Source organism: Phalacrocorax aristotelis, chromosome 14 (genome assembly GCF_949628215.1).
Source record: "Phalacrocorax aristotelis chromosome 14, bGulAri2.1, whole genome shotgun sequence".
Taxonomy (NCBI): Eukaryota; Metazoa; Chordata; class Aves; order Suliformes; family Phalacrocoracidae; genus Phalacrocorax; species Phalacrocorax aristotelis.
Window position 1 is genome coordinate 10,529,008 of NC_134289.1, and position 22,973 is coordinate 10,551,980.

General features: G+C 40.2%; 1 protein-coding gene across 5 annotated transcripts in view; it reads left to right on the forward strand.

Moving 5' to 3' along the window:
- BMPR1A (bone morphogenetic protein receptor type 1A) overlaps positions 1-22,973 on the forward strand; it is an 85,669-nt gene that overhangs the window by 26,071 nt on the left and 36,625 nt on the right. For 3 of the 5 annotated variants that reach the window (XM_075109750.1, XM_075109748.1, XM_075109746.1), the window contains one exon: positions 14,134-14,255. The exons of 1 other annotated variant lie outside the window; for it this stretch is intronic. The gene's annotated coding sequence lies outside the window, so the exon portion shown is untranslated. Of the gene's footprint in view, positions 1-2,544; positions 2,592-14,133; positions 14,256-22,973 lie in introns of all 5 variants that reach the window. One more of the 5 variants, XM_075109747.1, reaches the window with a different exon arrangement.

The window sequence follows — 22,973 nt, forward strand, 5'->3', positions numbered from 1 at the left end:
TGCTGTTTTCCTTCCTCTTGAATATCCCAGAAAATAATAATGGAGCAGCAATTACTTAGGGTAATTAATAATTTAAAGTGTATCTGTAAAATTTATTTTAGCTTTTGTTAAAGTATTTGTGTTACAGGGTGTAATAATGTATATATCTGAAACAGCCCTACTTGAATTTTTTTCGTAGTTTTTTTTAAAGTTAGAATATTAACAGCAAGTGGGACAACTCTGGAAAGCTAAAAGATCTTCCTGTGATGGTCCATGCTCTGTGCAACAGAACTTTGTCTCCACTAAATTCTCACTGGTCCTGCAGGTGGGGAGCTCTGTTTGCTTAGTCTGAGCGGGGTGGGGGGGGAGTGTTGTTTTCAGGTTTGAGGAATTTTACTTGCGATTGTTCTCTGTTCATGGACTTCAGGGCAAAAGCAAACTCACATAAATGCCTACCCCAGCGTGCACTTAACTGTAGTATATCAAGGATGCCTTTAGCAGTCGTCTTGCAATGGAGAATCCACTGCAGTCATGGGTGAATCAGTCTGTAATTGATAACTCTTTAAAGAGTATTTCCTGTTTGAATTGAGATGAGATTCAAGTGTCAGCTGCTGGCTCTTGTGCCTTCACTAAATAGAAAATGCTGCTAGTGTCAGAGGGTTTGGATTTTGGTTGGTTGCTTTTTTTTTCTTGTTAAAGTCACATTAAAGAAACAAAGTCAGGTATCTTAAGTTTCTTGCAGCAGAGCAAACTTTCTGGAAGTGAAATAAACATGAAATTTACAAAAAAAAAAAAAGTTATTTAACAATGTAACTATCACAAACGTATGCGTTTCCCTAATGGTCTCTCTCAGTGTTGGTGGAAAAGCTTTTCTGTTATTCTTTATGCCACTCTGGACCTCAGACAGTGTAGTTTAACCTACATTCCCTACCTCCCAAGAATAAAGTAACTTCTTGTTTGGAGTGTGTTTTTGCTATAAAGCATGTATTAAAACATGTGGTCATAGTTCAGGAGTCTTCTTCACCTCAGGTATGCTTAACTGGCTAAAAACACTTTATGCCTGTTTTCTCCCTTTTGCCCCTTCTTCCCTGAGCCTTGTGCTCATGTCTGTGAAGTGATGTGTCTTGAGCAAGTGCAGCAGAGAATGGTCACTTGTACTCATAAGGTCTATCTTGGAACGCCCTGTTCCTCCACAACTTGTAGGATGATGCTTTAACTTCTATATTTGTCTGTTAAAATGTGTCCGAAGGAAAGCTTCTGTCAGTTAAGTTTGTTAGCATATGTCAGGATTGTCAGAGTGGTCAAACGTGTGTGCGGAATACCAAGCGCTTCGGAGCTCTCAGCAGCGTTAAGCGGATGGGTGCTTTTTAGCTTGGGTAGTATCACGCTTCAGGTGCCTGTAGAGCTTTGACAAAAACCTCTCCCTGGCTGCAGAAGCTATGGGTTTAATTTAGTCATTCTTTTTAAAGTGCTATTTTTCAGGATACAGCCCATCTTTTACAGTATTTGTTCATAGAAGGTGGTTTTGCTATATAAAATGAACCTGATCCCAGACAGTTAACCAGAAGAGATCTGTATTGTTCTCTGTAAGTGGCCTGTCACCAGTACTTACCACAATTTTTTTTTCATTGTGGGTTTTCTAAGAGAAGGGGGGAAAAAAAAAAGCTTAGTATTTAGATAACTATAAAGCGTGTCCAACGATGAGTTTTCCTGCCCTGTGTTTGTGTGTGCCCTTCAGGTCTATTCTGTATGTAGTGGTGGGTTGGGGTGTTTTTGTGTGTTTTTTTTGGGTTTGCTTGGGGTTTTTTTTTGTGGGGGGGTGGGGGGTGTTGTTTGGGGTTTGTTGTGTTGGTTGGTTGGGGTTTGTTGTTGTTGTTTTTGTTTGTTTTTTTTTTTCCCCAAATCTGTCATTAGAAATCTTAGGTCAACTTGAAAGGGTCCATGATTTGGTGGCCAAAGGCCTGCAGGCAGTATAGCATTCCAGTGTTCTGAATGTGTAATTGTTAGACCTAATAGCTGAAATGGCTGAGGATTTCTGAGCAGCTTGGTCTCTGTGTGGAATTACCCATGTGTATTACTTTCTCCATGGTGCAGCATTGCCTTACTCTAACCTATTCACCTCAGCTGGAGCAGAGGTTGAGGCCTGAGTTTAGACTTGCAAATCAAGTTCTGTATCGTCATGCAAGGATTGAAATTCTTTTTTTATGGTCATAACTTCTAAGATCCTAATGAGTAAAAGGGTACTTTAGCAGTATCCAGTTTATTATTTGGTATATTCCTTCTAATTCCCCTAATTAATTTTTTTTCTGAAATAAGTGCCTAAAGAAATTTCAGGGACCAAGTATGCAGGAATAAGTCCCTAGTGCTAACTTCTTAAAAAAACACTTCTGATTCCATAATTACAGCTTTCTTTTGAGTTCTTTATATTTTTAAAAATGTGTAACCTCTTCTGAAAAAAAAAAAAGATTACTTGTGTTTTCTAGGGATGGGACTAAGAGTTGTTTGAGTAACACATCAGTCTTAGTTTATCAGGAAGAGTACTACCCTGGTTTTTTTTTTTAACAGATGAAGTTCAGTCCACTTGAGGTCAGATGAAATCAAATGCTACCAAGGTAATTTCATATGGTTTTCTGGATTATGAAGCGCTCTTACACTTTTCCTTATATACAGAATGGGGTTTTTTTTGTACCACTGAATTACGAAAAGTGACAAAACTTCTACTTCTGTGTCTTCTCTGACAAAGACTTTCAGTTGTTTCTGTAACATCAGTAAATTGTGGAAAGAACATCCCTTTAGATAACCATGTGGAACGTTGTGCATTAGAAGAATATCAGATTATGACTTTCTGAAGTCTTAGCCAAAAGAATCTAATGTATAGACCATGGAAATACCTAAAGTCTAGATACTACACTTGGATCAAATGAATTCTGAAATTGTCTAGACTAATGTGAAATATTTTTATATGCTTTCTTTTTGTTTTGTTATACAGTATTGTATGGTTAGTGACTTTAAAGAGAGCAGGAGACTGGATGTAATGGCTTTTATCTTTAGCTAAAAGGTGGTGTCTGCAAAAGGCTCCTGTGCTTGATTGTCTCCTCTAAAGAGTGTTTTGGGGAGTTTGGTTATTCTCCAAATCCTATCACTATTCCACAGAAATTAGGTTGTATTCTGGGGAACATGGATGGGCCTACTGGGAACCAAACTTTATGTATTTATCAACGGCTCAGTGTCCAGATGGAGACTGGTGACAACTGGTGTCCCTCGGGGGTCCATAATGGGACCAGTACTGCTGAATATCTCCATCAATGGCATAGTGGGATCAAGTGCACCCTCAGCAGATTTGCAGGTGACGCCAAGCTGAGTGGTGCAGTTGATATACCTGAGGGATGGGATGCCATCCAGAGGGACCTGGATGAACTTGAGAAATGGGTCTGTTCGAAACTCTTGTGGTTCAACGGGGCCATGTGCAGGGTCCTGCACCTGGGTTGGGGCAACCCCTGATATTATCTGCCTGATAGGCTGGGGACGAAAGGATTGAGAGCAGCCCTGAGGAGAAGGACTTGGGGGTACTGGTGGATGAAAAGCTGGACATGAGCCAGCAATGTGCACTCGCAGCCCAGAAGGCCAGCCGTATCCTGGGCTGCATCCCCAGCAGCGTGGGCAGCAGGGCGAGGGAGGGGGTTCTGCCCCTCTGCTCTGCTCTGGTGAGACCTCCACCTGCAGTACTGCACCCAGCTCTGGGGCCCTCAGCACAGGAAGGACATGGACCTGTTAGAGCAGGTCCAGAGGAGGCCACAAAAATGATCCGAGGGCCGGAGCACCTCTCCTACGAGGACAGACAGAGAGAGTTGGGGTTGTTCAGCCTGGAGAAGAGAAGGCTGCGGGGAGACCTTATTGTGGCCTTTCAGTACTTAAAAGGGGACTATAGGAAAGATGGGGGCAACCTCTTTAGCAAGGCCTGTTGTGACAGGACAAGGGGTGATGGTTTTAAACTAAAGGAGGGTAGATGTAGACTAGATACAAGGAAGAAATTTTTTACTATGAGGGTGGTGAAACACTGGCCCAGGTTGCCCAGAGAGGTGGGAGATGCCCCATCCCTGGAAATACTCAAGGTCAGGCTGGACAGGGCTCTGAGCAACCTGATCTATTGAAGATGTCCCTGCTCACTGCAGGGGGTTTGGAATAGGTGGCCTTTAAAGGTCCTTTCCAACCTAAACCATTCTATGACTCTATATTTATATATCCTTTTGTAGATGATTGTCAACAGCTGGAATCTCCGAAGGATGCACAGACCTTTTGCAGCATTCTAAGCTGCCACATGTGCTTCCTATTTTAGCATCTTTATTGTACTCAGTTTTTCCCAAAGCAGTATTGATAAGTCATAACTAGTCTGAAGGAAAACATTTTGCAATGCACTTTAATAAAAATCTAGTGTTGATTAAAGTATGACTGATCACTTATAGAAAGCAAAATATGCACTGTGGGTTTTTTATCACTAGGGATTACATCAATTGGAGCCTAAATTTAGGGTTTAGTGTATAAATACGAACATTCTTCTCTATGTTCTTGATATGATGCACACTGCATGAATTTCATTTAAATGTACTTCCCTTGATTTTGTAGTCACTGTCAATTTTAAGATTTAATGATAGTTGACTGATTCTTTCATTTTACTTTACAATGGTGGAAACAAATGCGAATATTAAGGTTTATAGGTTTTAGCAGAACTTAAACAGATCTTATTGAGAAAGGCAAGAATTCTGTGCTTTTGTCCCTCTAATGCCAATAGGCTTTTGATTTCAGTACAGGCCCTTTAATAGAATATGTGCATTTTTATAGCTCCAGGGGGAGAAAAATGTTCAACTCTGTCTCTGTGCCAGCTGCTAACTTCTGGACGGTAAGGTTTCCATATTCTTTTTAAATAGTTCTCATCGCTGACAACTGAAATTCACAATGACTGGCCATCAACTGTTTTCTGTCTGTCAGATCCAGTAGGGGAAAAACATTCATACTTTGCGTGTTCTGCTGTGAAAGACCGAGTTCTGACAGAGATATAGGTGTTTATTTTGCTTTTGCGGAGGAACACTTTTGAGTTAATAAAGAAGTGTTTTTATGATTTTTTAGAAGAACATTAATTGTAAGGACTCTTAGTACTCAGTCTGTTCAAACTGCCAAAAATGTCTAGATATGTTTGTGTTCTCATATCTGAATGAAAAAGTAATTTTTTTGAGCTCCAGCACATGTTGCATTCCCCCAGGAGTATTATTTTACTATGCTGAATGTTAGAGTGTAGTCCACATCATTTTCTGTAGAAAAACTTCTGTACCTGATAAATCTGTGCATGGTAAAGGCCTTTAACCATTTCGGCAGGGATGTCTGAGGTGTCTCCTGATTTCCTTAGAGACGCTGTCACGCTTCCATGTGTTCAGGGCTGTTGAGATGATGGCTTTGACTTAGTGGTTTGCTGAAGGCAGTGATCTCCTTGGAAAGGTTTTCTCATTCCCAACTATGTGTTCCTGTCACCTGTGTTCCTTGTCAGAAGTTACCAACCCCACAAGCTGTGTTTAATATGATTCTGTGTGGTTATGTGTATTGGGTTTGTGAGACGAGGTTTTGGTGGGGGGAGCTACAGGGGTGGCTTCTGTGAGAAGCTGCTAGGAGCTTCCCCCATGTCTGACACAGCCAACGCCAGCTGGCTCCAAGACGGACCCGCTGCTGGCCAGGGCCATCAGGGATGGTGGTGGCGCCTTGGGATAACATAGTTAAGGGGGGGGAGGGGGGATAATGTGCGCAACGGCAACTGCAGCTGGAGGAGGAGTGAGAATATGTGAGAGGAACAGCCCTGCAGACACCAAGGTCAGTGAGGAAGGAGGGGAGGAGGCGCTCCAGGTGCCGGAGCAGAGATTCCCCTGCAGTCTGTGGTGAAGACCATGGCGAGGCAGGCTGTGCCCCTGCAGCCCGTGGAGGTTAACAGTGGTGCAGAGATACACCTGCACCCCATGGAGGACCCCATGTCAGAGCAGGTGTCTGAAGGAGGCTGTGACCCCGTGGGAAGCCCACACTGGAGCAGTCTGTTCCTGAAGGACTGCACCCTGGGGAAAAGACCCACACTGGAGCAGTTCCTGAAGAACTGTAGCCCATGGGAAGGGCCCACATTGAAGCATGGGAACAGTGTGAGCAGTCCTTCCCCTGAGGAGGAAGGAGCAGCGGAGACGACGTGTGATGAACTGACCACAACCCCTATTCCCTATTCCCCTGCACCACTGATGGGGAGGAGGGAGAGAACTCGGGAGTGAAGTTGTGCCCGGGAAGAAGGGAGGGGTGGGTGGGAAGGTGTTTCTAAGATTTGGTTTTATTTCTAATTTTCCTCTTCTGATTTGATCAGTAATAAATTAAACTAATTTCCCCAAGTCAAGTCTGTTTTGCCCGTGAGGGTGATTGGTGAGTGATCTCCCCCCACTTTCTTGACCCTGACCAGCTGAGGAGGGGAGTGATAGAACAGCTTTGGTGGGTACCCAGTGTCCAGCCAGGGTCAATCCACCACACCATGGTTCATTTTAAAAATGAAAGAAACCAACCATTAACCCTACACACCCATGCAGAGGTATAGGTCAATGTGACAGAACATTAGTGCAATTTTGGGATCTTGTTTGTTCTGTAGTATTTTGATAGCGCCCAAGACCATAGGATTTTAAAGTTCTGGCAGAACTTTTTTTTTTAATCAAAGAGTTCCTGAAAATGTTTCTCTGTGTTCAAATTACTCTGTAAAAAGACAAATTGAAGAAATACTTGAACTTTTGCAGGAATCTCAGGGGGAGGGAGAAGAGGATTGCCTATCAAAACGTGGTCTAATATGTCCTGCAGCACAGGCAGAAGCTAGATTTCATTGGCTCTTTTGTCAGGGAGAAATTGAAGTCTGGGCAGCATTCCCAGGATCAACATTATGATAAGAACGCGCGCCTCTGGGTCTGTGTGCCAAGTGATCAGATTTTATGGTTGCTTCCATCCACACAAGGCAACCTGTTACCAGGTGGCGAGTAGGGCCCAGCGAGGCTCTGAAGCATGCTGGGAAAGTCGACTAGGAAATTTGCCTGATGGCTAAACAGTATGGAGCCTGCGTGTTTTTTAATAAATTTTTGAGACTTGGGAAGGCTTGCGAAGTCCATGGTATCACAGCTAGCGTTATGTTTTCAAGGGTGTCGAATGCAGCAGAAGACTGTTAATCGTGGGGCCAGTCTGTCATCAGTATCCAGAGAGGAAGTTCAGACTGTGGCTGGAGGAGCTTTGGGTTGGGTGCCTCCAATGTTGAGGTAAACCAGTTCGGTTTTAGATCTCTCTTGAAAAGCAAAAGTACATGTTAGAGAACTGTTTTGGATACTTGGAGAGCTGTGGGATCTGATGAAAGAAGGAGTTGCACAGGAAAGGCTTTAGCCCAGTTGTTTTTTGACAAAGCTTGGCAAGTCAGATTCTGACTTGACCTCTCCAAGCTGAATGAACTGTCTGGCTTTGATGCGTCACCAGTGCTGCAGGCTGATGGGATTGCCTTTCAGGGTGGCCTGCTATATAACCGCTTTGTTTTAACAGCGAGCTGCTTTCAGATTCTTTTTAGCCCCAAAGTATGGACAGTCAGCCGAATTTTTTTTTTTTTTTTCCTTCCCCCAGCTTCTACTGGCTCATTAGACAAAGAACATTTAAGACGACTGAGAGGAATACTGGGAGCGCAGAGCCTGCTCTCACAGCACAGCAGGCTGTGGAGTCCTTCAGATGACTCCAGATGGTGTAGCTAGGTATGCCAAAATAAAATATACAAGATATCCTCTAAGAAATCAGGAGGCTTAAAGTCTTTCTACTCTAGGAAATTACATCTGCCAGGACAAAGTAAAAGCCTGGTGGAATTTTCTGGCCCTACTGCTGAGTCAGACTCTCATTATGGGTCTAAGGAGGTTTATGTCTGGATTCTCATAGACCCAATAATGAATTCCTTGTGTCACCAGATGCTGTGAAGACTACAGTGCATTGTGATTTATGCAGATTCATGTCATTCTGGAAAATGCATCCTGCCTGTCTGGTACTGCACAGTCCCCGCCTTGCTCAGGAATTTATTTGTGTTCTAGTACTTCTAGATATGCCCTGGGGCAGTGATTTTTCAGGAGCTTGATCGTGTAGAGCGCTTTGTCTTGCATCTCGGCAGGAAACTCAGATGGTGAAAACAGAAACATGTAACAAGGGCAGGGAGAGTGCCTAGCTGTGAAGCAGACCTATTCAGGGCGTCTTCTGTCTGTGAGCTTGCATGGTTGTAAGGCCCAGAAGAAAAAGCTCAGGTTGTTTTAGGGCACAGATTCTCTCCTCCAATGTAAAGGGACCAAATGATGTGACATGTGAAGAGTCCTCCGATACCTCCCGAGTAGACAAGGTCTTTAAGGACGTAGAATAGCAGCTGTCTCTCTTCTGTAAGAAAAATTACGTCAGTGTGCTAGGCCTAGTCCAGTGATTTAACTTCCGACTAATAAATAATGTTCATGAAATAAATTAAAATTCTGTCTCAGAAGAAAGTTGCTTGCCTCTGATAGAGAATAAATTTTTCCTAAAAAGAGGGAGACTTGACTTAAAAAAAATGCAGTTGTATTTTTTCAGTTGTACAGATTTGTCCTATATTTTCTGTCGCCCTGGAAATGAAAGGTCAGTCAGGACGTTTTGCACTAGCGGCAGCAGCACCCGGTATTCTACCTGCCTGCACAACCAACCAGCCAGGTTAGCTTAGTACTTAAATTGACCAGTTGATGCTTAAGTCTGTATTATTTATATGTGTTATCTTGTTTTCATCAAACTATTCCAAGGTAGTATTTCTGAAGAAGTTCTGTAAACCTCCCCACAAAGGATTACAAATTTTTTCTGCACTAAAGGATCCATGCAGTAATCAATAAAGACAACAAAAACTAGGCTTTCTGAGAACAACCTGGAAGTGCTGAAAAGATCAGTGGTATTCTGAACTAATTTGAGAGTCTTGACCAGATATATAGAAAGGCCAAACCACTGTAATACAGATATGAGGAATATGAAGTCCTGGAATACTGTATTATTCCTTGGATTTTTAATAACTTTCAAGAATAACTTGGTGATTGTTTATTAAAACTCAAGGGAATGCAGGCATAAAATTAATTTTAAAAATTAGCTTTCATGTAGGTATATCTTTATTGAATTGATCTTGAATGATTTTGAACTAGCTTAACTTAAGGATTGCACAAATGTGCTTGAACCATATTTCAGGTTCTTAATTCCCATCTTGCTACCAGGAAAACTTGGTGACCAGAGGCTAGAAAGTGATATGTTTGCTCACCCAGATCATTTTATTTCATACAACAGTCCCACTGAATTTGGAAGGGTTTGTTCAATGAGGTGTTCTTGCTCATATACCTTCACTGTTCCACTGGCAAACCCACCAAGCCCCAAATGTGCTTCAGGCGGTTTGATGTTTGCTCTCCCCAGCATGCTGTGGGGTTTTTCTCACATGTAAATTTGTTAAAAGGTTTTCCTTACGAAATTCATGTCCTTGGACGTGAACTTTGAAGTAGGATTTGGAAACTTGGTGTGGCTGCTTTCCCTTTAAAATTCCATTCAAATCTCACAGCTGTAGCAGCCTTCTAAAAGCAGTATATACTCACTATTTTTCAAACTCTCCCTAGCTTACAGCAACTCTGGCTAAATTTTCTAGTCACAGTCATGAGACTGTTAACTGAAGCATCTTCGAGGCTGCCATCTGGGCCTGCAGTGTGTTTCTGTGTCCATAGATTTCTAACAAAAAGTCTTTTGTTTAGGACTATAGTTTATCCGATAATGAATAATTCTGTGTCTGAAACCTCTCCCATCTATGGTTAACAGAGCCATCAGCTGGCCCTGAACTCTCTGACACTGCATACAGACATGTTGCTAGCACAACCTGCTTTTCTCCTTCTCCCCTTTGCTCCCACCCCAAATCAGATGCTGAAGGTTATTACCCCTAGGGTTTTTTCTGATTTAACTCCGTCTGTTATCACGCCAGCCCATGCCTGTGACCTGACTGGAATTTACAGGAACTTTAAAAAGTTCTGTTTCATAAATTGGGATAAAGGTGTGATTAGTTGAACAGTTAACCCTGTGGAAGTGAAGCGCTGGTGGCTGGAGGAAGGTAAAAATGGGGAAAGAAGTAAGTGGAATCTGGAGTGAATGGAGAATTATTTAACCCACAGTCTGTACCAATGTGTCCTTATATGATCATGTACTTAATTGCAATTAAATTACTTTAACTGTTATGTTACTTTAATTAAAGTTACTTTCCAAACTTATGTTCCTTAAACACATAATTTTGCATTTAATATGCACACCTGAGTTAGATGTCTAATAGCACAAAGATTTGCCACTTACACCCTTCTGTTTCTAAAAACTGTGGTAAGTGAATTTTCATTCAAAGGTAAAGCCCTTCTGAGCATCCTGTCTTCCTGGAATTGCAGATTTCCCACATGCCAACCTTTCCTCCCTCTTTCTGGGCTAAAAGCTGTGGTGCTTATTCAGCTATAGATTTGTCAGGGTACTGGATGTTTATAGCTGTCTCAGGAATGCCCTTCATCTACCTCTGGTGTCTTACTCTGCTGTAAAATTTCTAGTTCACACTGAAGGACTGAAAGTTTGTTGGTTTTTTTTTTTCTCTCTTCAAAGGGCGATTTTAAAACTTTGGCGTATTTCCCCAACTGTAAGAAGTAACAAGGTGCTTTCTGGAGGAAGAGATAATTTAAGATAAATAAAGTAATTGAGCTTGAAACTGTGGTGAGGCAGTTGAGGCAAAGGAGGAATGAACTGGAGGAACAGAGCACAGGGAGCGTCAAGTGCCAAGGAAGTTTTTTCACTTCAAAAGAGGAGACAGGTCAGGGAGTGACTTGGATGTGGCCCTGGAGCTGGAGGAACTGGAGCTACTGAGAAGGGAAGCAGGGTCTAGATGTAAGTGGGAAGATGAGAAAAAGGAATCCGCAGCCTGGGTACAGTTTTCTCCTCAAAGTGAGTCAGTCTGGTTTGAGCTTTGCCACTGCAAGTCCCTCCTGTCTCTGTCCTGCTCGTGGCCGTTGGTTCCTGCCCTCTGCCCTGCATTAGCAGGGTAGCCCTTTCCCTCCCACACACAGGATGAGGCTTAAATCAGCTCATCTGAGATATTCTGACTGTTCCCTGGGACCTGCCGATGGCAGAAAATTTACAGTTCTCTGGGTTAGCTAGGTAATTAGGGTATTCATGTAATTCAGATTTTTCTTTTCCCAGATTGGGTGCTGATCTTTCTGAGTGAATAGTATGTGACGATCCTGAATTTAATCTTAACACTTACAGAAATTCCCAGATAATCTGGATTTAATATGTAACTAGTTAGAAGCGCTGTGAGGCTCTGTACTTTTGAATTTGTTCGCTCTTTTGTAGTCATTGTAGTAGACGAAGTTCTAATAAAGTAAAGGTGGAGTTGTGTGAATAACTTAGTAGTTTTGTTCTTGATAGCATTTCTCTGGAAGATGCCATCAAGAATGACACTAAACGTCTTGTAAAACTAATGCATTAATAATTGAGCATTTTGGGTAATTATATAAAGTATCTAAATAAAGTTATTTTTATAAAATATTTTATAAACTTATAAACATACTTTATAAAGTCTGTTTTGAGTAGCATCTTAATCTGGTGAAGAAATGGAAGAAATAGTAGCACAGGTGATTTGCATAAATTAATGGTTATCATTAACTTCACTCCCATCTCTGATACAGGTTTTGTAGTTCCCCTCCTAAAAAAGGGAGAGATGGATTTGGAACTGACACCAAAATTCAGTAAGTCATGGAAGAGGCTGTGTCCCCATTACCAAGCAGTGTGGTGTAATAGGACCATATCTGTCAGGTGCTGGGAACCTGGCATCCACACTATACAGGTTGTGAGGGTTTTATTTTAAGCTGGTCCTCGTCCGATTCTGTGGCTGAATTCCTGTTAGCGGCTGGAGCATGTACAATGTGTACCAGAAGCTCATGCTCTGATATAGTTTTATTCAAAAGAAATCTGGTTCATGTACTTGGAGACTGCTTTGCAATGTAAAGCACAGCAAGGAAAATAGGGTTGTTGGCAGATTGACTTCAAAAGCGCAGTCCTGATTTGAATTAAAATGCTAATGTAGACATACCTGGAGTCATGCAGATTGGGAAGTTTGCTAAAATAATTTTGTTTGGTAGGAGAGCTTGGTTATCTGATACATGGGGGTGGGATCAGGAAATGCAATGAATGCTTACAGAAATCAAGAGTTACTAAGATTTTCATCAGTTTGGGAGTTCAGAAAAAATATGAAGAGGACATAGTTTTAAAAACAAAAGAAAATCAGCATTGTTCAGAAACGCCTTTACCCTTGTAAAAGCAGCCTTTTTAAATAATACAAAGTGGCCTTTGTATAAGTCAGATGCTAGATACAGGGGGATTGGCGGTGTTGTAAAAACAGAAAGCACACCAACCTTTTTCTGTTTATAGTTGTTTCTTTTGTACTCCAACAGATGATGAACTCAAGTTCTTTGATTATAGGGAGAAAGAAATGGATATATTTTGCAGATTCTTTACAAGCTTACTTTAAGAAAGTGAAAACAATACCTGCCAACACTTCTGCGTGGCAAGAATGTTTTTTTCAGTTTACCCTGGAAGAAATAACAGTGAAGTGTCAGCCTGTCTGCTCAGTGGAGACAGTTGTCTTTAAGAACTGGGGCTATCTGATATTCAGAATGGTTTCAGGTTACCATTTTACACAAATTTATTATTTATTACCAAGACTATTAAACCTCAGCATGTGAGGAACAGTGCTTATAAATTGACGTGGAGACAGAAGTATTCTGACCTTCTTGTAATGGTAAAGGACTTTGTGGTGCTTAGAAAGGAAGAGAGAAGGGAAGTGGATGCTTAAACTCTTCCTCTGCTGGAGATCATGGAGGCACATGGTTTGTCCATCCCTATTCCCGGTACCGTTGGCGTTGGCATTCAAAAATAAGTCATTAAATCTCTACACTGTAAGACTGATTGTATGTTTTTTTTTAACAGCATAGCTGGATTACCGATGTTTGAGCCTTTGTGTTACTTTCAAGGTTATGCTTGCAGTCGTAAGACAAGGACTTCTAAATGATAAAATTCTTGTATGACCATTTTGAAAGCTTCAGATGATGGAAACATTCAAAGGTTGTGACACTGTGATAAAATGGGAAGAACTGGTGATAGGTGGCATATGCTCAAGATGGAGTCTAGGTAGTACAGCTGATAACAGCCAGCTTGGCTATCCACAATGCATTTGAAAACCGTGGGACTTGACACAAGTCAGGCTTGCTCACAGTGCCAGGTAGGAGCCTGTACTGTGTGTCCCTCTAATGCTTGGAGGTGCTCCAGTTCAAAAACACGAACAAAAAGTCAAACCCACGCTGTTGCCAGTACTTTTTCTCCAAATTCTTGGCTTGCTTTTTCTTTCCAGGAGTAACCATGCCTGTGTGCGGCTACAATAAACTTGTTGACTATTTCTCAGTATATTGCAGTTCCTCGTGTACTGGAACTAATGGGCAACATCAGTGGATTTTTACTGTGAAGCTGCAGTCTTACAGATTCGCTGGTGTTTAATAAAGACTGACTTCTGCATTTTTTGTTTGGTTTTTCCATTGGTGTCACCAACACTGTGTCCTTCCTCTAGTATGCTGACTGTTTAAAAAAACATAAATAAAAAATTGGAGAAGCCTGGTATCTGGAGGCTTGCAAACCTGGCTGGTATAGACCAGGTGAATCCAAGTTATTGGGATTTTCATAGGGATTTTCATAGGAAAACTAGCTACAGACATTTTTAACACCCTTCCTCCCTGACATCAGCATTCATTAGTGAATAACTTCATGATATAATATAAATAAAATTAATTTTAAATGCTTTTTAATGTTAGTATTTTACAAATACACTGGAACTCCACAACTATTAGAAGTGCAGGAGTCTAAGTAGTTTTTTCTAGCTAGGAGCAGTTCACCATAGGAGATGGCTTCTGTAATTCCAGATACCGGTATCTGCAATGTGCGGTTCACATTATGTACTATAAACTGTCAATACAATTTCATTGGATATCTGTTAAGTCAAATTCTCTTCCTGTCCTACAGATCAATAGAAATATGCATTTCCATAATATCACCTTTGAACTAATGAAGTGGAAGTACAGATGAAAACAGTCTGGAGGAAGCTTGAAGTACAATACAGTTCCTTTCAGTTTCCTAATTCTGAGGTAAGGTTAATGCATGCAAAATTTTATTTCAAGTATTTCAAGGGCAAAAAGCATAAGCAGCCACCATATGTTTATAAAAAATTCTGAGCTTGCTTTTTTTATGCTAGTGGCAGTCTTTAAGACCATACTGAAACAGCTGTTTCATCTACTCCCTGTCCATGTTTCAGTTATGAAAAAAGACAAAACAGCATCGACTACAGACACAACTGTTACAGAAAGATACATTGGAAAAAAGTTACTGTATCAGACAAATTTTATTTGGTACAATCTGTCTGGTCGTGGTTATTACTAATGCTTTAGCTGAAATGAAGGACTGGTAACGCAATTAAGTGACATGCCTGTTGGGCATCTTGTCTTCTGGCACAGAGTTTGATTGGTACAAAATGTTATTATACTGTTTTTTTTTATTAGTACTGCTATTAATAAAACCTTATGGGTGTTCTTCATACTAAATTCCACTGCTTCGGTATCTTAAAGGCATTCCTGTGATTGATTATGAGTGACGGGGGTGTTTGGTTCATAGTTTGCTGCTTTTTTTTCCTTTATGTAGCTAAGAGACTAAGTAGAATAATCCTGAAATGTCAAGATTTCTGACATATTTCAGAATTCTCTTCTGCATCATTAAATCTGTTTAAAGAAAAACAGTGAGCACTGGCCCTTCTACATCTAGCTTCTCACTGTTCCAGTTGTGCTTAACTGGAGCTGAGGCAATGCCCACATACAGTGGTTTTTAAGCTGTGATGCTGCTGGCCTTTCCCACTTTTTCCCATTTGAGTAGAAATGGGGTCTCTATAACAGGTGTGACAGCTTCAGAGACTTGCTCTAGCAGGTTTCACCAGTAGTCATCTGCTTGTTTTCAAAGGGAGTTTGCATCTCAGATTATGTTATCTTGCAGATTTTGGCCACTGGTACAAACAGATGTTGAACCCCTTTTCAAGAAAACAAACTTTACTTACAACAGGACTGTACCTCTTTCACTTACGGGGATCAGCCAACGTATCTTAACATGTATTTGACTGACAGAGAGAAGCATGTGTCTTCTTTTGGAGGTCAAACTTCGGAGAAACAGCTCCAAGGGAAAGATCAGTACTGAATTCAGCTAACCCATATTTTATCTTCAGCTGACTTATTGCTCAAAGCCTGTAATTTTCTGCACACCATAAGCAAATTCACAAAGCTATGAAGTTGGAACCCGTGTTGCCAAGTGCAAAATTTGTAGTCAATCTACAATAATTCAGGAGAGGAATATCGTCGTCTGGTCTGCATGCTGAACGCGTGTGTTGACGATGTATGGTAGCTTCTTTCACCTTCCTATTTTACTCAAGTTTTTTTATGCCTGTCAAGACAAGAAGACAGGCAAGTACTATTTCTTCTCATTCAATCACATATTCCTAAAAAGATGTTGGATAATTCACAGGCCCGTTTTACTGTGCATCTCGCAAACAAAGCAGCAGCTAGCATAGATTTAACATACTTGTTTACTGCTCAGGAGTAAAGGACTTGGAGTCAGTGCTGAAAATTACAGTCTTTGCACTGACACAAAACCAAGAACTAATTTCCTTTTCCTCCCTGAGGAGGGGAGCAGATCATTTCTTCTCCAATGAGAGAGCTGAACAACAAATAACAGTTCTCAAACTGTTTATCAGTAGAGGGACTCCGCAGATGAAGGACTGTCTTGAAAGATCACTCTTGTCTACCAGAAAGAACAGTTTCTGTTCTCAGGCTTGTAATTACAAGCAAATTTCAAAATTGAGATTAAGTGTTTGGGAAACATGTGCATACTAATAAAGACTGTACTTTAAGAGTTATTTGTAGCATTAAATAGCTTTATTAACCTAGATGGTCTGCTGTGGACACAAGAACCACATCAGCCATTGATATGCTAAAGCAAAAGGATAATTTGTGTTTGGGTAACTCTTAGGGTTTTATAGGATTAGAGAACGGAGGAGGGTGGAGAATGGGTCATCTACAGTTCTTTCATCACTCTGCCCTCTGTTCTCAGCGATCCACTCCCAAAGCCTTTAGAGCTGATGCAGTTTTCAGAGTAGTGCTGTAAACTTAATTAATGAAAAATCTCAATCCTTTCATATGAGAGATTTGAGGGAAAGGTAATGCTTGGAGAAGCCATGTATAGGTGAGCTTTCTGAATAAATAGTACCAGTAAATGCTAAGTAGTATGTCTTTGAGATACCATCTGTATTTCTCTTAAGTGTCTTTCAGATGCTATCCTGAATTGAAATGAACTGAAAAATGGGTGGATGCCCTTCTCTTACACAGAGGAAGAGAGAAGGGCTTTTATTACTGATACTTATTATTTTGCTGCTATGGCTGGGCAAAAGCTTTCCAGCGTCAAGTGGCAGGACATGAGCATATACAGTTGGGTTGAAAACTCTGGATGCAATATTATTTTAAAAAGGAAAACGAAAACAAACCCAACACACACACCCCATGAGCTCACCTGCACAAATTACCTTTTTTCTCTTCTTGTCCACTATCTCTTTAAATAGTAATAACATTAGCAACAATTGAGGGAGGGAGGTTGTTTTATGCTTTCCCTGCATGTAAATAGCTGATCTGGCAAAAAATAAGATGGCAATACCACTCCACCACAAAATTTCCCTATCTTGACACAGCTTGCCCTGTTTTTACTAAGGATTATGGGATGTTGGGTTTGTAAATCAACAAGCACACAGATGGCAAGGAGGGGGGAGCTTACCAGAACCAAAGCAAGTCCTTTTGCTAATCATTTCTGTTCCTGCATATTCCAGTTCCTGAAAACTGAACTTGGATGATTTACCACCCCATCCCATTAAAATGTAAAATACTCTCTTAGGTTGAGTTGCCCGCAGCAAGGCATCAGCTAGAAGGAGATTCAAGACCTCTAATGTAAAACTGCTGAACCAATAACTTATTCCTAAAACGTCAACTAAACTCCCTACTTTTCAGCTTCTGGTGTCTGTAGAGTTGTCATCTTTGTCTCCTCCCAGACCAAGGGTGGCAGAACCCTCCCTTCTCACGTGATGGAACTTGTTCATTCGGTAGCTGGGAACACATGCCAAGTGTTTCAGAACGATATCTACCAGTCATGAGATGGTGTTCCTGCAGTGGTTTTCTTGTTATGCACTCTTGATGGTTAATATCTCCTCTGTTCAGTTAGGAAGCAATTACTTTCTAAGGTTGGGTTAGCTGCCACTGAATTTCCTTGGTGGCAAATGATTTGCTAGGAGTTAATTCCATAACAAACAGGCTGAGCTGCTTTCAGGTTTAAGCCACAGATGGGAAATGCAGGTCAGTGTGCTCAAAGCGTTTTCCAGGAGTGGAGTAACCAGAAGTCCGTGCCATCTTTTGAATCAGTTGATGAAAACAGGAAGTGCCAGTGATTCCACTCCGGAGCTGCTCTGTTGTGCAGCATGCTGTCGCATGTTTTGCCAGCCCTTTGGCCAGTATCCTCCTGACAGGGCTTTCCTTACGTCCCTTCGGCCTGGCTTAGCCCAGATTGTTCCAGTGGTGTGACCATCTATCTCAGGCAGCTTAAAACAAGAGCCTTCCCTATTCCTAGGCCAAGAGTGTCAGATTCAGTAAGGTCGAGTTGAGCTGTCTGAGAATTCCTTCATTTTGCAGTTTTTATGTTGGCTCTGTCTGGCTGAGAAGCTCCTGTTGAAAGTGTAGTGGGTAACATATCTCAAAGAAATCTGGGCAAGTTCCTATGTCGTCAGAGGAGGCTAAATTTTGAATCTTATTTCCATGTCTGAAGATGGGAATTTTATGGGGTAGGATGGAGAACTAATTCAAGAACTTATGGTGAGGTAACTATACAGGGAAAGCATTCACAGTACAGTCTGAAGATGTTTATATTGATAGGAATGTGTTTTCAAATCAGATTATTGTAACAAGGGTATGTAATTAGAAACATACCAGATTTTCTTTTTTGCTTGTTTGTTGACTTAATGTTTAGATTGAGTGGTAGGATGTGGTTATCTCCTAAATATTAATACAGGGATTGTTTTGTTTTCATGTCAAGAATTGCTTTTCTTCCCCTCCCCCCTTTTTTTCTTTCTTGAGGTAAAACCAAGCAGATAAACATTTCTTTCTGACGGTATTATTTTGAAGCAGTCCTAAAAAGTCCGTTATGGACTAGGTTCCCTTGAGCTAGGTTTAAAGTTCAAGAATGTTCTTCTCCAGAGCTTCCAAAGTTGTGATGCTAGGATAAGTTTCAAGAAATGTTTCTGAAGTGTTGCAGTTAATATGTAATTGCATGGAAATATAGGGGTCTAGTTAAAATGTTAAATGTTATTATTTTTAAATGTTAAAATTTTAAAAGAATAAAGAGCTACCCATTAACACACCAAAATCTAAGATTGATTTAGATAAGCATCTTTGTTTTTTCTGAAGATTACAATATTATATAATGTGATAGAAACTTGCTAATTTTCTTGTTTCTAATCCAGATCTGTAATTTCTTTTTTAAAAGTTAATGTGTACCATAGCCAAGTCTAGGTAAAGAAGGCCTACTTTTATCATGTCTTTAAAGTATGTATGTTTTGCAGTTACCACACAGTACAGGAATTTCAGGATCTTGAGTAATAATCTGAATCTTTTAAAACTTAACTATTTTGTTCTGAAACTTTTCTTTGTTAAAATGCCTCTGGTAAAAAATAATCTGAATAATTAGGAAGTAAATATTCATGAATTGGTTAGTCATGTGGCAATTTAAATATTTTGCCATTTTTGGAAAACAGGGAAATCTGTTAATACTATAGAATGGAAGATAAATTGCAGATGGTACAAGTTAATTAAAAAAAAAAAAGGCAAAAAAACCACCCCAGTATTTTTTCTTCCGTGTGCCTTGTCATGAACTAACTTGATGTGACAATGGCAGTAGATATTTCTTAAAATGTAAGCCAAATATTAGGATGGTGTGCTTTATATGTATAGGGAAGAACAGATGTAAAACACTGTTTCAGCTACTACGTGCAAGCGCACAAAGTCTTGAAGCGTACGCACCATTTAAAATCTTAGGCTGCTAGTAAGTCTGCTAGTTAATAGAAATAAGAAAAAGTTGCTTAGAAAATTAGCAAGAAAACAGAGTAATAATATTCTGGTTACACAACAGAACGGTTTGAATAAAGGAAAAACAAGACAGGTGAGGTGGCTTTATGCTGTAGTAATACTTTAGTTGTATTTACTAATAATCTGAAGAGCAAGCTAACAGGAAAAAAAGGAAGGCAATATAGTTTGGGGAAAACTGAAGGAAGTACACAGCTTTAGAATGACTGATGAAGCAAGGATGATGAAGGAAAAAGTTACTTGAGCTATTAGTGTGAACTTAGGGTAAGGAGAATGTAACTATTTGGGTAGAATGAGCCTTTGCTGTAGGGGAGAAAAGGGGAGTCCTGCTGCTGTCTCCACCAGAAAAAGCATTTTAGTTCCCACAGTAGACAGTTCTTTAGTTAAAGTAGTAAGGCAGATAGTTGTAAAATATTGAAACATTGCAGTAGATAAGAAATGGAGAAGTAGAGTACTGTGAAGATTTAGAAACATGATGGCTTACCTGTATCGGGAAAGCCATGAGAGACTCTGTCATCTTAGTAAGCAGAGACCTGCTAGAACTTGAGTGTTACCTATAGTTCTTGTGAACCTAGTTATTAGCACCTGCAATACAGGCATAAAGGTAATGAAATGGATGTCCTATCTTCTGCAACTCTGTGAACAAATCAGAAAGACAGCCTATTTAGGACTAAGTACTTGGTTTACATAATCCTTTGAGTTCTTGCCTCTCAGTGAAAACTTGTCTGGAATAGTGTTTAATATGTATTAGAGAAGAATAATCAGGTGGATGATCAAATGCATAAGTTACATGGAAAAACATTATGCATATGCCTGCATTTGTGTGTGCTGTATACAAACTTTTGAAGAAAACAGCAGCCTCACGTTCCTGATTTTTAATGTGAATTTCCTGGAAGCTGCGGCTTGCTTACAGTAATGAGGAAGATCTGTGCACTGATTATTCCATGTTTTGGTATAGACAGGGCATCTTGCATTCAGGTTTTAAATGTTTGCAGTTGATCACAGTTAGTGACAGAAAATTTGAATCTGTTAAGATTAATGCTAGAGGGGTCAATAGTCCTATCCATTAGGAGAATTTCCACAGGTATGTGTGCAGAAGGGTCCCCAAAGGCCATACTTGACCGTGCTTCAAACACATTTTGTTGTTCTTCCAAGACCTAAAATGCTGTTCTCCTTCAAAAGTGTTACTTCAAGGTGCTGGTTTGTGAAATAAAATTATTTCTTTCAATTGTCAGGTAAAATGTGAATTTTTTTTTTACAGAAGCAGTTTGGTCCTAGGCTTTCAATGGAATGAAAGTGATGAGGGCTGAGAAAGTGATGAGGGCTCCTGTGCCTGTACAGAGGAGACTCCCTGAAGACTCTGAGATGGCAGCGTATGAGAAAAGGGATAGTTATACAGGTGTCTTGAAGTTCTGTGCACGTTAAATTATCATAGAATTTGCAAATGCACACTTGTAATCTACTCAGTTACCCACCCACCCCACCCCCACCCACCCCCAGGTAAATTTTTTGTTTGGTGATATCCTTGGTCTTTCAATTAACAAAGCTTTTTTGAATTTATGTTTTTTAAAAAAGGTTTCTTTATCAGTCTTAAAAAATTAGCATCAACAGTTCTGTTGCTCCTACTGTCTCCATACATCAGTATGTAGTACCTTCCCCCTCCCCTGCCTGTTACTCAGCCAGAGCCTGAGCAGTAGCTCCTTATGTGGACATAGTCTCATGAAAAGAAAGCACACTGTCTCCATTCCTGCGACTGGGAAGAAAAATTAAAATTGCATCCGAAAAGATCTGTTAGAAGCCTTGAACCTGTTAGTGTGGCTACTCATGCTGTTGTTTCAGTTGGGTTTAACAGGAATTCAAAATCCAGTACGAAATGTACTGCACACTTGAAAGCAAGTAAGCCTCCTAATTCCTTGGTCTTGTAAAGAGACTTGTTAGTTTTAAATGTGCTAATGCATCTGAGAATTTTACAGTTGGTCAATTGATAAGCTGAAACGAATTCCTCAGAAAACTAAAACATTCATCTTGGTGGCAAACAGGTAGTTTGACCATTCACCCCCCCCATATGCTAATTATGTAAATCATGCTGTAACTGAAGGAAGAGGAAAAAAATGCATGATTGAAAATAAAAGGTTTTTTAAACAATCATGCATACTTATGTAGAAATGCTCAAACTTGAGATTTAAGCTGCTGCTTCTACAAGGCGAAAAGTTATAACTGGGCAGGTAATGCATTTATAGGTTTGTGATCTGGGAGAAGTATATTCTCTACAGTCGGCTGTACTGCTTTGCTGTGCCAGAATATCAAGAATATCAAAACTGTGCTTCAGATAGAGTGTATAAACAAAAATAACTTCTGCATCTGTCTCATTGTTCTGGAGGATGAGTAGCAAAATGCTTCTAAGGATTATGGAAGAAGTTTTAGAGTTTTCTTGTAAAACTGCAGTTTGGTTAAAGCATGTTCATGTACTTCGTGGCAGCCGACTGATAGCTTATCAAAGTTTTTGAAAGCATTAGCAGTGTTAATGTGTCTGTTTCCAGGTCTGTGAGGGTGTTTTTTCTTTAGCACAGGGCAGAGCTACACATGATATTAAGTTATTGCAAACTATTATAGAGACAAACATTTTAAATTGATTTAAAGGGGATAGGTGGGTATATACATGGTGAATAGTTCCCTTTGTAGGTATTGGTGATATGAAGAAGTTCTTCAGCAGAGGAAATTAATGTAGTGGGATATCCAGCGAAAGAGCATCCTAATCATTCTCTGGGTTTTATACTCTTGCCCTGAACACTTCTTCCTGCCTGCTCTTAAGATCAGGGCAGAGGAACTATGGACCAATCTGCATCTTGAGTAGAGCTGTATTTATACTACAGTATTTCATCTGCTGGCTTTGTTTCAGTACAGTTCTTAAATGTGTGAAAAATCTCGAAGCAAGAAGTGGAATAGAAAAAAATACAATGGTCATTCCAAGATACTGTTCAGCATTTGATAGAGAAGGCTCAGTAATGATGAATCTTTTTGCCCCCTTTCTTTCTGCCAAAAATAATAATTTATTCTCTTCAACTCGGAACAGAAATTTCTTCCCCTTATGGAATCTGTGGTTTTCCTGTAACCCTCAATTTTTCCTTCACAGGTTTAATTTGAATCAGCCTTAATTCTGTCCTATTGGAGGTGATTAGTGTAGGCTAAAGAATCACGAAAGAAAGAAGGTTTTGGTAGTGGAGATGTGGAAGGAATAAGTGACTTTTAGATACAATAACTTCTTGACAGAAGTAACATAAGAAAAGGCAGAATGGGATGGTTCTAAGAATGTGATCTTGAATGGCTGGGGAATAATTGAATTACCAAAGTTAATGAAGAGGTGACTTAGGAGGCAGATGGATTTAGTTTTAAGATTTTTAGTTTAAGGAACTGTTGAGACATCACAGGAGATACCTTCAGATTTAAGGATGATGGAGGAATGGGGGAAATGTTTGCAATAAATAGTGTCCAAATAATTCCTGTAGTAGTGGGTGTGGGCAGTTTAAGTCACACACCACAAGGGTCAAAAAGTAGGAAAGCAAGTGAAACTGATAGAAGGAATATATAGTATAATCTCTGTACCTTCTTAGTTTCCTTAGGTCTTAGTCCAGTTGCTTTCTTCTATGGAGA